Genomic DNA, 14,784 nt, shown 5'->3' on the forward strand with positions numbered 1-14,784 from the left:
AAGTTCAGATCTCTTTGACTCAGGATGTACTGCAGGCTCTTATGATCTGTAAAGATCTCACATTTTACCCCATAGAGGTAGTGCCTCCACATCTTGAGTGCAAAGATTACTGCTGCCATCTCCAGGTCATGTGTGGGGTAATTCAACTCATGCTTCTTCAGCTGTCTAGAAGCATAAGCAATTACCCTTTCATTCTGCATTAACACACAACCCAATCCCACACGGGACGCATCGCAAAAGACTGTAAAGTCTTCATCACTAGATGGCAGAGCTAACACTGGTGCTGAAGTCAACCTCTTCTTAAGCTCTTCAAAACTCTCTTCGCACTGGTCGGTCCACGCAAACTTTTGATTCTTCCTGGTTAACCTGGTCAGAGGAGCTGCAATCTTTGAGAAGTCCTGAACGAACCTCCTGTAGTAACCTGCTAAACCCAAGAAACTCCTGATCTTTGTCACTGAAGTGGGTCTAGGCCAGTTAGCCACAGCTTCTATCTTCTTGGGGTCCACCTCTATTCCATTCTCTGACACTACATGCCCCAAGAACGAAATGCTCCTCAGCCAGAACTCACACTTAGAGAACTTGGCGTACAAGCCATGCTCCCTCAAGGTCTGCAGAACCAACCTCAGATGATGGGCATGCTCCTCTGCATTCCTGGAATACACTAAGATATCATCTATGAAGACAATAACAAAGTGATCCAGGTATTGGCTAAACACTCTGTTCATGAGATCCATGAATGCTGCAAGGCCGTTGGTTAACCCGAACGGCATTACAAGGAACTCAAAATGCCCATATCTGGTCCTGAAAGCTGTCTTTGGCACATCATCTTCTCTGATCCTCAGCTGATGGTACCCTGATCTCAGATCTATTTTGGAGAAACAACCCGCTCCTACTAGCTGGTCGAATAGATCATCGATCCTTGGCAAAGGGTACCTATTCTTGGTAGTGACTTTGTTCAACTGCCTGTAGTCGATACAAAGCCTAAGGGATCCATCCTTCTTTCTCACAAACAAGACTGGTGCACCCCAAGGTGAGGTGCTCGGTCGGATGAAGCCCTTTTTTACCAGCTCTTGCAACTGTTCTTTCAATTCCTTCAACTCAGCTGGAGCCATTCTGTAGGGAGGAATAAAGATCGGTCAGGTTCCAGGCATCAGTTCTATCTCGAACTCTATCTCCCTAGCAGGTGGTAAACCTGGCAGCTCATCTGGGAAGACGTCTAGAAACTCTCTAACCACTGGCACCGAGGCGGGCTCTCTAACCTGGCTGCTAAGCTCTCTCACATGAGCCAAATACCCCTGACATCCCTTCCTAAGCAACCTACGAGCCTGAAGAGCTGATATCAGACCTCTAGGTGTACCCCTCCTATCTCCTCTAAAGACTACCTCTGACCTATCCTGACCTCTGAACCTGACTACCTTGTCCCTGCAGTCCAAGGTAGCACCATGGGTAGATAACCAGTCCATCCCTAGAATGACGTCAAAATCTGTCAAATCTAGAACCACAAGGTCGGCGGACAAGCATCTTCCCTCAACAAACACAGGACTACACTGGCAGACTAACTCTGCCACTGATGGATCACACTTGGGTCCACTGACCCAGAGAGGACACTCTAACCCAGAGATCATCAACCCCAACCTTTCAACGGCTCTCGGAGCAATAAAAGAATGAGATGCACCAGGGTCCATCAAGGCATACACATCTGAACAACCAATGACTAAATTACCTGCCACCATGGTGTTAGATGCATCTGCCTCCTGCTGTGTCATTGTGAAGATCCGTGCTGGAGCTGATGGACCTTCACCTCTGAAACCCACTGAAGAAGAGGCTGCCCCTCTCCCTCTACCTCTGCCACTGGCCTGAGTCGTGGCTGGAGCTGCTGGCTGCGCTACACTACCTGAAGCTGTCTGCTGGGACTGTGCCACCGGGGCTGCTCTTGGGCATTCTCGAGACATATGACCCTCCTGACAACATCTGTAACAGGCTGTCGTCCCAAATTGACATACTCCCCTGTGTGACTTACCACACCTTGCACAAACTGCATTATCCGCACCAGAGCTTGAGCCACCTCCAAATCCCAGACTGGACTTAACCTTGTTCCAGAACTTGTTCTTCTTAGACTTCCTAGAGCCTCTGTCCCACTTTTTACTCCCTGAAGTTGCTGCACTCATAGAAGAAGAGCCTGGGGTCTTAGAACCAGAAGGCTGTGCCACTGACTACTTGACTTTCCCCTCGATGATAGCACTAGCCTCCATCCTCCTAGCTATATCCACTATGGCATGGAAGCTCTCCCTATCTGCGGACTAAATCAAGGAGGAATACCTGAAGTAAAGTTTCATGATATACCTCCTTGACTTCTTCTGGTCTGTGTCAAGAGTTTGCCCTGCAAACGGCAACAGCTCCAAGAACCTGTCGGTGTACTCCTCTATACTCATTTCCTCTGTCTGCCTTAACTGTTCAAACTCAATCATCTTCAATTCTCTTGAACTGTCAGGAAAAGCCCATCCTGCAAATTCATTTGCAAACTCCTCCCACGATAGGCTGTCAAACCTCGGGCTCACATAGTTCTTAAACCACTCACGGGCCTTTTTGCATTTTAATGTGAACCCAGCCATCTGAATGGCTCTACTGTCATCTGCCCCTATCTCATCTGTAATTGTTTTGACCCTCTCAAGGTACACAAACGGGTCATCTCCGGTTTCAAACTGGGGAGCACCCAGCTTCATATAGTCGGTCATCTTGACCTTGTTCCCACCAGATGAGCTAGGCTTAGGCATATGGGTTGCTGGAATTGAGGGTTTTGCTGAAGGTGGAGGAGGTGCAACATTTTCTGAGGTAGGGTTTGCTGGATTTGGATAGTAAGGTGGGGGTGGATACATTGGGTATTGTGAATATGGTGGGTAGTAGGGTGGGTATGGCATCTGTGTGGGAAAAGGGGTAAAGCTAGGGTAATCCGATGTACCTCCCATCGAATACCCGGGATTTTGTGAGAAGTGGGGGTAGTGGGGTGGCTGAACAAATTCCGAGGCCTGAGTGCCTCCTTGGGACTCTCCCATTCCCTCTTCTGACATGCTAACTCCCAGACTGCCATCCCTCCTCTGCTCTACATCCATATCATCCCCCATGTCTTCTGACATTCCTCCCTGAACTGTTCCCCTCACTGATCTGCTTCTACCCAGATCCAGAGACCTTCTAGGGTCTCTTACTGCTCTTTCTCGGTTAGACCTACTAGACATTGCCCTAGGCAATGTAGGAGGATGGGCGCTCGTGCCCTCATCCTCAGGTGGCACTCTAGTCAATCGTGCAGATCGACGAGTTCCTCTCATCCTGTTTTCTGAAAAATAGTACACATCACATAAACGTTAGCATCATATGGTTCATGTGGGCACACATGAACCCGCATCACATACATATCATAGCATTAATGCACATGTATATAATCATGGCATTTCACATCATTATACAAGACAGGACTCCACATCCTATCCTAGTGGACATGATCTTTCCTATTGTGCTTGACTTTCTATAACATCTATGAGCCCGACACTCTAGGTCCGACCATATGAACCTAGGGCTCTGATACCATTCTGTAACGACCCGAAAACCGGACCGCTACCGGCGCTAGGATCCAAGTCGGCTTAAGGCCGCCGGGACCCGTAGCAAGCCTGACATGCAACCTGTAAACCTGTTTAATCCCATACATGATCAACAACATACCTAAAAATTAAAACTTTTCTTTCATTCAAACACCAAACTCAACCTGTGCATGCACTGAACATAGACATAATAATAATAAACATCGACCCCTCTGTGGGATCTCATCAATGCCCCAATGGGCAAAAGCAACATGTGTTGAGTTGGTTTACATAAACATCATAAAAGATCTAGGATCATGCATTAAAAGGGATACCTTACACATAGGTCAAGCACAACCTCTAATCCTCAATATCATTACATCACATAACTATACATAACTTTACATTTTATCATGTCCACCTTCTATCTATTACATACAAATGACTTCAATACTCTTGCTGACCTCCTGGTCTACCCTGTACCTGCAAACCTGGGGAATTTTGGGAGAGGGGTGAGCTACTAGAGCCCAGTGAGCAGAATAATAAAACATTTAAAACACATGCTATCATGAAATGCATCACATCACAACTAATCATATCAAGGATGAACTTGTCACCATTTAGCCCTCTACATATTCCAATCATGCCAGGGGCGTAGTGCAGGCCACACCTGGTCTTTCTCTTATACATAACATAACATACATAATCCATGGTGCCGGGGGCGTAGTGTAGGCCACGTCCGGTCTTTCTCTTACATAGTGCCAGGGGCGTAGTGCAGGCCACACCTGGACTTCCATATCATATCATCACGTCATAACATATGAGGGCTAATGGATCATTCAACATTCATCCACATCAACAACATATTATGCAATGCAACATATTCGTGATTTCTAATGCAAACAACCTAAAATATCACATGGCATCCGTGATGCATGAACATGCTCAAAACTGATTTATTTTCTTGAAACATAAAGAGTTATTCTACTCACCTCTGGCTAGCTCTGACACTGACTGAAGCAGCTGACTCACAGCTAAGGTCCTCGGTTCCTCGGGTCCGGACCTATACAGGTAGACTCAAATGAGGGACCAAACACTAGAACATAACTCTAAAAACATCCCCCAAAACCCTCTAAAACACCTCAAAACATCCATGCAAAACATGCAAAGGAAGGCTGAACAGGGCAGGTTCGACGGCACCTTCGGCGGCCGAAAGTCCCAGACAGAGATGAAAGTCTCTTTTCGGGGGCAACTTCGGCAGCCGAAAGGCCTGCCGAACAGGGCAGGTTCGACGGCACCTTTGGCTGCCGAACCTGGTTTCTGCCAAAGGGCAGAAACTTGGTTCCCTTTGCACAAAAATCTCTCCTTCCCATTCCAACATGCATATAACTCATTCAAATCATGCAAATATACATACATTGGCTCCTAGGGGCTTCAAACTATCTTAAACCCCATCTACAACACATCAAACAACACAAATCCAACATACATTGCCCATAAACCAACATAAACCCATAAACTCATAAAACCCTACACATGCATTCTACCCCATAGATCTTACATAAAACTTACTTAAAACATGCAATGAGCTTAAGAACGGCTCTTACCTCTTGAAGATCGAGAGAGAGACGACCTAATCTTGGAGATGGGAGAAATTTGAGTTCTTGAACCTCAAAGCTCCAAAAATTGCTCAAAACTTGAAAATCTTCAAAACAAGATGAAAACTTGTGAAAATCGTGAAAGATTTGAAGGAAGAACTCAAAGATTGGTGAGGAACGGCGGAGAGCTCACCTTGGCCGACAATGGGGAGAAAAACTCGCCCGTTTTCGGCTAAGGGACCCTTTTATAGTTGCTGGCCAGGCCACGTTCGGGGGCCGAACGTGCCTCCGCATGCAAGCCATGTTCGGCGGCCGAACTTGAGGTTCGGCGGCCGAACCTGGGCTTCCCTCACTTATGCCTTCGGGGGCCTAAGGCTCACCCGAAATGCATGCATGTTCGGCGGCCGAACTTTGAGTTTCGGCGGCCGAACCTGAGTTTTCCTCCAAGGTTGTTTTCATGCAAAAACTCATTTCCATCTTGCTTAAAACCATAAAACACATTAAAACATTTTATGAAAACATGGTTTTACCCCTTCTAGAGGTCTCCGACATTCGAGATTCCACCGGACGGTAGGAATTCCGATACCGGAGTCTAGCCGGGTATTACACCACCAAAATGTATCAGGATCTGAAGAAGTTTATTGCTGGCCAGCTATGAAGAGGGAAGTGGCACAGTTTGTGTCCGCTTGCGAAATATGTCAGAGGGTGAAGCTGAAACATCAGAAGCCAGCTGGGATGCTCAACCCATTACCAATTCTAGAGTGAAAATGGGAAAATATGGCAATGGATTTCATGGTAGGACTACCAGCCATGTCCAACAGATTAGACTCTATATGGGTAATAGTGGATAGATTGACCAAATCTTCTCACTTCATTCTTGTCAGGAGTGGCTATTATATGGAAAAATTGGTGCAGGTGTATGTAGAGAAAATTGTCAGGCTGCATGGGGCTCTGCTATCGATAGTGTCAGATAGGGGACCCCAGTTTACCTTTAGGTTTTGGCGGAGTCTGCAGAATGCTATGGACACGAGGGTAGACTTTAGCACTGCCTTTCATCCACAGACTGACGGACAGTCAGGAAGGACTATCCAAACGATAGAAGATATGTTAAGAATGTGTGTGCTAGATTTTGGTGGTTCTTGGAAGCAACATCTACCATTGGTGGAGTTTGCCTACAATAACAGTTACCATGCTAGCATGGGGATGGCTCCTTATGAAGCTCTATATGGGAGGAAGTGCAGGTCACCTGTCTGCTGGGAAGAAGTGGGAGAAAGGGCTTTAGCTGGGCCGGAGTTAGTAGAGATCACCAGCAGGGTAGTGCCTATCATTAGAGAGAGGATCAGAACAGTTGTGAGCAGATAAAAGAGTTATACAGACATCCGTAGGAAGCATGTAGTTTTCTAGGAGGGAGATACGGTGTTGCTTAAGGTGTCTCCTATGAAGGGGGTGATTCGTTTTGGGAAGAAAGATAAACTAGCTCCAAGGTACATCGAGCCCTTCGAAATCTTGCAAAAGATTGGGAATGTATCTTACAAGTTAGATTTACCTGCTTCTATGGAGAGAATCCATCTGGTTTTCTATGTTTCCATGTTACAGAAGTTCGTGTTAGATCCAGGTAAGGTTCTTAATGAATCAGATGTGGAGATCCTAGGAGATCTCACCTATGTTGAGTAGCCAGTTCGGATCGTAGACACGTAGATCAGAAAGTTGAGGAACAAGGAAATCGCAATGGTGAAAGTTCTTTGGAATCACCAAAACATGGAGGAGTGCACTTGGGAGACCCGGGAGTCCATGCTTCAGCAATACCCCTACCTCTTTTTAAAGTAAGTATTTTATATTTTCATATGTATTTTCTTGATGTTTATGTTGCTTGTTGAACATTCGGGGATGAATGTTCTTAAGGGGGGAGAATGTAATACCCGGCTAGACTCCGGTGTCAGAATTTCAACCTTCTGACGGAATCTCCATTGGAACCCGGAATCTCCATTGGAACCCGGAATCTCGAGGCTGGAATCTCCTTAGGAAGGGTAAAATAAAGTTTTATAAAATGAACTTTTGAAAAATTTAAGGTTTTAAGAAAGAAAGAAAAGAGTTTTGAAGAAAAATAGTTTTGGAAGGAAAACCCAAGTTCGGCCCCCGAACCTTAAGTTCGGCCGCCGAAAGTGGTGCCGCCGTGGGATCTCCTCTTTCAGCCCCCGAAGGTGGTTTATCTAGCCACCTATAAGAGGCCTTCAGCCGGAAAACAAGCGAGTTTTTCTCTTTATTTTCGGGCAGAGGTGAGTCCTTGCTACCCTTTGATGCTTTTGTAGTTTTTTCTTCAAATCCCTTAAGAAATTCATGTGTTTTGCCTTGTTTTTGAAGATTTGAGCTCGAATCCAAGTTCTTAAACCTTAGAGACCTCCGGAGACCGTTTTACCTCATCTCTACGTTGGGGTTGCCGTCACCCTTAGATCTCCAAGAGGTAAGCCTAGATCTTTGTTTTTTACTATGTTTTAAATAAGTTTTAAGAAAGGGTAAAGGGTTAAAAATGCATGAAATGGTTAGATATAAAGTTTTAGGGTTTGAGTTGTGTTTTTAATGAATGTTTGCTCTTATGAGTTTTATAACGATCCGAAAATCGGACCGCTACCGGCGCTAGAATCCAGATCGACTTAAGGTCGCCGGGACTCGTAGCAAGCCTACTATACATCCTGTACATCTGATAAAAACCCATACATGATCATACATTATTATAAAAACTTTAAACTTTCCATATACCAAGCTTGACCTGTGCATGCACCATAACTTTCAACATAAAACCCCACACTAGAGCCCTCATCAAATGCTCTAGTGGGATAACATTACATACATCAAGCTTGGTTCAACATATATCATCATTAAAATATTAACATAAGATCATGTACAAAAAGGGATTACCATTACTATTAGGGCCAAGCACAATTCTAAACCATGAAACATTTCTCTACATTACATTACATCATATCATTTTACATTACATGTCCACTACTAATCTATTACACTGAATACAACCTTCAACCTTGACGACTTCCCGGTTTATCCTGAACCTGCAATCCTGGGGGTTAGGGAAAGGGGTGAGCTACTAAAGCCCAGGATTGCAGGTTCAGGATAGACCGGGAAGTCATCAAGGGTGAAGGTTGTGTTCAGTGTAATAGATTAGTAGTGGACATGTAATGTAAAATGATATGATGTAATGTAATGTAGAGAAATGTTTCATGGTTTAGAATTGTGCTTGGCCCTAATAGTAATGGTAATCCCTTTTTGTACATGATCTTATGTTAATATTTTAATGATGATATATGTTGAACCAAGCTTCATGTATGTAATGTTACCCCACTAGAGCATTTGATGAGGGCTCTAGTGTGGGGTTTTATGTTTAAAGTTATGGTGCATGCACAGGTCAAGCTTGGTATATGGAAAGTTTAAAGTTTTTATGATAATGTATGATCATGTATGGGTTTTTATCAGATGTACAAGATGTATAGTAGGCTTGCTACGGGTCCCGGCGATCTTAAGTCGATTTGGATCCTAGCGCCGGTAGCAGTCCGGTTTCCGGGTCGTTACAAGTTTTTATTGTTGTTTGTTGGGGGTTTAGGCTAGTTTTTATGCCCCTTATGCTTGATGAGTGAGTGTGCATGTTTTGAGGAGTTGGGTGTGAGGATTTGAGAGTTTTGGTGGCTGAGTTTATAGGGCAGAATCGAGTTCTACCTTGCTGGAGAACTCAGGTTCAGCCGCCGAATCCAGGTTCAGCCGCCGAACCTACTCGTAGAGGCAGCCTTTTGGCCACCTAACCTGCCTCCGAAAGCATGAATTTCGGATATGTGATGGGGTTTCGGTCATCGAACCCTCCCCCAAAAGTCCTTGACTTTCGGATCTGTGCAGAGTTTAGGCCGCCGAACCTGCCGCCGAAAGTCTCCTGCCCAGCCTTCCTTTGCTTGATCCCTATGCATGTTTTGGTATGTTTTAGGGAGTTTTTAGAGAGTTGTTTAGAGTCTTGTAATAGCTATGTTTGGTCCCTCATTTGAGTCCATCTGTGTAGGATCAGACCTGGGAGACCGTAGAGGCCAGCAGTGAGTCAGCTGCTACACTGTTAGGCAAGCGTCAGCTAGAGGTGAGTAGAACTGAACTATCTTTTCAAAATAACTAAACTTTTAAGCATGTTTATGCATCATGAATGCCATGTTTATGTATTAGGATGTTTGCATTAAAAATCACAAACATGCTGCATTGCATAATTTACTGTTGATATGGATGGATGCTGGATGACCCACTAGCCCTCGATATGATATGATATGATATGCTATGGAAATCCAGGTTGAGGTCCATTCTACGCCCTTGACAATATGTAAGAGAAAGTCCAGGTCGAGTGTAACGACCCCAAAATGGACCGTCACCGGCGCTAGGATTCAGGTCGGCTTAAGGCCGCCAGAACCCGTAGCAAGCCTGCAATACTCTCTGTGTACCTGTAAAACTCATACATGATCATACATTTTCTGTGAAAATAAAAACTCTTTGCTGAACCAAGGCTTAACCTGTGCATGCACTATCTCTGTACTCTGTACTCTGTACCCTGTACTCTGTACTCTGTACCCCTGACTAGAGTTTACTCTAGATGGGTTAACTCATACCTGTTAAGCCTGGTTATAAAACATATATACATATACAGATCATGTATGTAACAAAAGCTTTACAACACAATACAACTAAGTCAAGCACAACTCTAACGGTATACACAACTATAACATCTCTTTACAATTTACATGTCCACTTTATACTATTACAAGCTCTTTTACTCTTTCTGTACTCTGCTGGACTGTCCCTGTACACTGTACACTAAACCTGCAAAACTGGGGTTAAGGGAGTGGGATGAGCTCTATAGCCCAGTGAGTAGAACAGTAAAATATCTCAGTAAAACATGCTCTCATGGAATGCGTCATACCACAGATAAATCACATCAAGAGTAAACCTGTCACCACATAGTCCCAGTAACTCTGTGCCAGGGCGTAGTCAAAGGCTCCTGGACTTCCTGTCATATATGTATATGTGTATATAACACCATTATACGTACCATTGCCAGGGCGTAGTCAAAGGCTCCTGGTCTTTACTATAAACCTGCCAGGGCGTAGTCAAAGGCTCCTGGACTTGCTATACCTGCCAGGGCGTAGTCAAAGGCTCCTGGGCTTCCTGTCTGTGACTATGGGATCATTCAGCATTTACTCACATCCACAGATAACTATGCAATGCAACATATTCGTGGATACTAATGCACGCAACCTATGGCATAATCATGATGCATGACTGATGCTAAAAGCAGTTTATGTTCCAATTAAAAGATTTAAGTTTAGTTCCACTCACCTTTGGCTAACTGGACTGACTGACTGAGCAGGCTCTGAAAACTCTGGAGCAGTACTCACTGCTGCTCTCTCTGGTTCCTCTGGTCTGTATAGATACAGATAAATGCAAATGAGGGACCAAACTAGCTTATGACCAACTCTATTAAACTTCCCAAGACTCCCCTTACACTCACTCTGCACCTCATGCACAGCATGCAAAAGAAGGCTGGACAGAACACTTTCGGCGGCAGGTTCGGCGGCCGAATGTCCTCTCCAGAGACGAAACTCAAGCACCTTCGGCGGCACCTTCGGCGGCCGAAGTCCCCAAACAGAGCCGAACATGCAAAACTCACGGGGCAAGCTGTGGCAGCCTAAGCCACCATGCAAGAGGTTCGGCGGCCGAATGAACCTTCGGCTGCCGAACCTGAGTTCATCCAGAACTCAGCCCGACGGCAAACCAAACTCCTCCTTCCCTTCAACATCTCCAAACATACATACTTCAACTATTCCCCACACATATACACAAGTATATGTTCACAGGGGTCCAAAACTATCTAACAACCCCAAACAACAAATCAAACATAACACATAAACATATATACATGCATAAATCATCAAAACTACACCCTACCTTATCCACGCATGCATCTCTACCCCACCTTTCCTAAACCTGCTGGAAATCATTAAAACCATGTTCAAGATCTTCACTTACCCTCTGTAGACAAGAAGATGAACGATCTGAACAAGAGAAATGGATCAACTCCTCTTCAAAGTCACAACTCTCAAACCTCACCTTTTTGCTTCAAACTTTCAAACTTTGTTGAACACAAGCTAACTCGTGCATGAGCTGCTCAAACTGAGCAAATAAAGCATGGGAGACGTGACCAACTTCTGGACATGATCTGGTGATTACACCTGTCCAAAATGCTGACTAAGGGATACAAAACTGCTGGCTCAGCAACTCAGCTTCGGCTGCCGAAGCGCATGCAAAACCATGCAACATTCGGGGGCCGAACCTGAATTCGGAAGCCGAACATTGAGCACTTTCGGCGGCCGAACTTACCTTCGGCGGCCGAACTTGGCTCCTCTGCCTTGGGTCATTTTAGCTCAAAACTTAAGTCAAACAGTAAAACACATCATAACCCTTAGTCAAACATAAATCCTACCCTCCTCTAGAAGTCCGACACCCCGGAGTCCACCGGACGACAGGAATTCTGATGCCGACTTCTAGCCGGGTATTACATTCTCCCCCCCTTAAAAACATTCGTCCTCGAATGATTCGAAAACAAATAACACATAAACCGGAGGAAACTCACCTCAAAACAAATATGGATACTGCTGGAGCATAGACTCCCGCGTCTCCCAGGTGCACTCTTCTAGGTTATGGTGGTTCCATAGAACTTTCACCATCGGAATCTCTTTGTTCCTTAGCTGTCTGATCTGTGTGTCCAGAATCCGCACTGGCTGCTCTATATAGGTGAGATCTGTATGAATCTCCACCTCAGGCTCACTCAGAACCTGATTCGGATCTGACACAAACTGTCGTAGCATAGAAACATGAAATACCGGGTGAATCCTCTCCATAGAAGCAGGCAAATCTAGCTTATACGACACATTCCCGATCCTCTGCAAAATCTCAAAGGGTCCAATGTACCGTGGAGCTAACTTACCCTTCTTCCCAAAACGAACCACTCCTTTCATTGGAGACACTTTAAGCAATACCATACTACCCTCTAGGAATTCTAACTGTTTCCTGCGAACGTCTGCATAACTTTTCTGTCTACTCTGTGCTGTCCTGATTCTATCTCTGATCACTGGCACTATGCGACTAGTAATCTCTACTAACTTTGGCCCTGCAAGAGCCTTCTCTCCTATCTCTTCCCAACAAACAGGGGATCTGCACTTCCTCCCATACAAAGCTTCATAAGGAGCCATCCCAATGCTAGCATGATGGCTGTTATTGTAGGCAAACTCCACCAAAGGTAGATGCTGCCTCCAAGAACCGCCAAAGTCTAACACACACAGTCGAAGCATATCCTCTATGGTCTAGATGGTCCTCTCTGACTGTCCATCAGTCTGTGGGTGGAAAGCAGTGCTAAACTCTAATCTCGTGCCCATCGCACGCTGCAGACTTCGCCAAAATCTAGAAGTAAACTGAGGTCCTCTGTCTGAAACTATCGACACTGGAATACCATGTAATCTTACTATTTCATCCAGATAAACCTGTGCCAACTTATCCACAGAATAGGTACTTCGAACTGGAAGAAAATGAGCAGATTTTGTGAGTCTGTCCACAATCACCCATATCGAGTCTATCCTGTTGGACGCTGCTGGTAAACCCACTACAAAATCCATGGCTATGTTCTCCCATTTCCACTCTGGAATCGGTAATGGGTTAAGCATTCCTGCTGGTTTCTGATGCTCTAGTTTCACCCTCTGGCAAACCTCACAAGCTGTCACAAACTGCGCCACCTCTTTCTTCATAGCTGGCCACCAATAGACCCTTTTCAGATCCTGATACATCTTGGTGGTTCCTGGGTGAACACTATATCTTGCATTATGAGCTTCCCTCATAATGTCTTCCTTCACACTGCCCCTATCTGGTACACAAAGGCGACTCCCATAACGAAGGATCCCTTTGCTATCAAATCGGAACTCTGCACTATTGCCTGACTGAACAGTCCTGGCAATGTTCATCAACTCAGGGTCCTCATGCTGTCTCTGAGCGATCTGCTCCAGAAACACAGGTGTCACTCTCATCTGCACTATCAACGCACCTGTACCAGACAACTCTAACTGTAACCCCTCTTCTAAGAGCTTATAAAGCTCCATCACTATTGGTCTCCGCTCTGCTGCTATCTGGGATAAACTGCCTAGTGACTTCCGGCTTAAGGCGTCTGCCACAACATTCGCCTTACCCGGATGATACTGGATCTTACAATCATAATCACTGAGCAATTCTACCCATCTTCTCTGCCTCAAATTCAGCTCTCTCTGACTTAAGATGTACTGTAAACTCTTGTGATCAGTGAAGATCTCGCATTTAACCCCGTAGAGGTAATGCCGCCACATCTTAAGTGCAAAGATAACTGCTGCCATCTCGAGGTCATGGGTAGGGTAATTCAACTCGTGCTTCTTCAACTGTCTCGAAGCATAAGCTATCACCCTATCACTCTGCATCAATACACAGCCCAATCCCACTCGAGATGCATCACAGAACACTGTGAAATCCTCATTACTCACAGGCAAAGCTAGCACTGGTGCTGTTGTCAATCTCCGCTTGAGCTCCTCAAAGCTCTCTTCACACTGGTCTAACCAGACAAACTTCTGGTTCTTCTGAGTCAATTTGGTCATCGGAGCTGCTATCTTTGAGAAGTTCTGAACGAACCTTCTGTAGTAACCTGCCAGTCCCAGAAAGCTTTTAATCTCAGTCACTGTCGTGGGTCTGGGCCAGTTAGCTACAGCCTCTATCTTCTTGGGATCTACTTCAATACCCTCTGCTGATACCACATGTCCCAAGAAGGAAATGCTCCTCAACCAAAACTCACACTTTGAGAACTTGGCATACAAACCATGCTCTCTCAGTGTCTGCAGAACTATCCTCAGATGCTGGGCATGCTCCTCTGCATCTCTGGAATACACTAAGATATTATCGATAAACACAATGACAAAGTGATCCAGAAACTCACTGAATACCCTGTTCATGAGATCCATAAATGCTGCAGGGGCGTTAGTCAACCCGAACGGCATTACTAAGAACTCATAATGCCCATATCTGGTTCTGAACGCTGTCTTAGGCACATCTGCCTCTCTGACTCTCAACTGATGATACCCGGATCTCAGATCTATTTTCGAGAAACAACCTGCTCCAGCTAGCTGGTCAAATAGATCATCAATCCTAGGTAGAGGATACCTATTCTTGATAGTGACCTTGTTCAACTGTCTGTAGTCGATACAAAGTCTGAGGGATCCATCCTTCTTTCTGACAAATAGCACTGGAGTACCCCAAGGTGAGGTACTAGGGCGGATGAAACCCTTATCTACCAAGTCCTGCAACTGTTCTTTTAACTCTTTTAACTCTGCTGGTGCCATCCTGTAGGGAGGAATAGAGATAGGTCTGGTACCTGGCAGCAATTCAATTTCAAACCCTATCTCCCTATCAGGTGGAAGTCCTGGTAAATCGTCTGGGAACACATCGAGAAACTCTCGGACTACTGGTACGGTGGCTGGTTCCCTAACCTGACTGTCTAGCTCTCTCACATG

The sequence above is a fragment of the Manihot esculenta genome, chromosome 8 (assembly GCF_001659605.2).
Source record: "Manihot esculenta cultivar AM560-2 chromosome 8, M.esculenta_v8, whole genome shotgun sequence".
Lineage (NCBI taxonomy): Eukaryota > Viridiplantae > Streptophyta > Magnoliopsida > Malpighiales > Euphorbiaceae > Manihot > Manihot esculenta.